Raw genomic sequence first — 1,227 nt, 5'->3', positions numbered from 1 at the left:
GGTTATCAGGACCCGCTGCCGTTTCTGGTCCCCGTAGTGTCTCCTGGATGTCTTTCAGTGAGATTGGCTGAAGGGTGTTTAGCATTCTGTCATTGGGCATGCTGGTGTATGGTGAGTCGTCCTGGGGAGATAGGGCGGAAAACCTAGGTCGAAACGCGTTGTCGAATTCCGCAATCGTAGGTGTATCTCCCTCGAACTCTACAGCATTAATGATCTTGTTGGCGAGTTCTTTCGGGTTCCGGTGGTATGCCCGTTGCGTTCTTGCGTATTCCCTCTTTTTTCGCACTCTTCTGGGTAGGTGTTCCTCCCTGGGCGGGTTGTTGTTGGTGTTTCTCCGCCGAGGTTGTCTTCTTCCGGTGAAGAGCCTCGGTCTGTGTTGCCGTAGTGCTGATTCCAGTCCATCCAGCGCTGCACGGGTGTCCACCTCCGTCAGTGCATCTGGAGCTGGGACATTGCGCAATACCAGATTGAGATCTATAATCAGCGTGTTGGCCACCTCCTCCTCCTCGCTGAGCACCATTAAGTACTCCCACAACCTCCTCCTTGCCTCGAGCTCGTGGTCCCGTCCTTCATCCGGGTCACCTTCAGAGTCGTCTGGGTCTGAGGGGTTGGGATCATCTCCTGCGGGGGGAAGATCTTGGTGGTCGGGTGCCCTCTCGCCGCCATCGTCCGTGTGCTGCTTTGGCCTCTCGGTGTTGTTGATGGTATCGAGGCCTTCCCGTACGAGTGTTCTGTACTTGGGTGTTCTCCGCATTGCCTTCAGTCGCTCAAGCTTGAATGACCTCTCCGGAAGACTACACAGCAAGAGCTGGTTGATGAAGGTCGTCTTCTTGCCGGAACGGAGGAGTCGTACCTCTTCCTCTGCCACTATTGCCATTTCCTGTGGAGAGTAGGCTTTCCGCTTGGCGGGTTGGAGTGTTGCATTGTACACTCCTGGGTGAATCAACCTAGTGTGCTGGGTGAGGCCTCGCCCACTAGGGTACGTTTTTCCGCAGACGCCACATTGGTTCACCTCTGGCTTTGGTGTTTCCTGCTTGCTGCTCTGGTGTTTGGGTGGTGTTTTGCAGCTCGGCTCCTGGTCTGGGAGCACGGATAACACTATACATTCCAAGAGGTGGTCGTCGTACCTCTTGGGCTCGCTCAGTGCCTTTTTGCAGATGCTACATCTGACCTTTAGACGTTGTTGGTGTCTAACCTTAATGTGACGGGCATACTTGGTGATAGATG

This window comes from Homarus americanus, unplaced genomic scaffold (genome assembly GCF_018991925.1).
Source record: "Homarus americanus isolate GMGI-L3 unplaced genomic scaffold, GMGI_Hamer_2.0 scaffold43369, whole genome shotgun sequence".
Taxonomy (NCBI): domain Eukaryota; kingdom Metazoa; phylum Arthropoda; class Malacostraca; order Decapoda; family Nephropidae; genus Homarus; species Homarus americanus.
Note: the sequence above shows the minus strand (reverse complement) of the source record.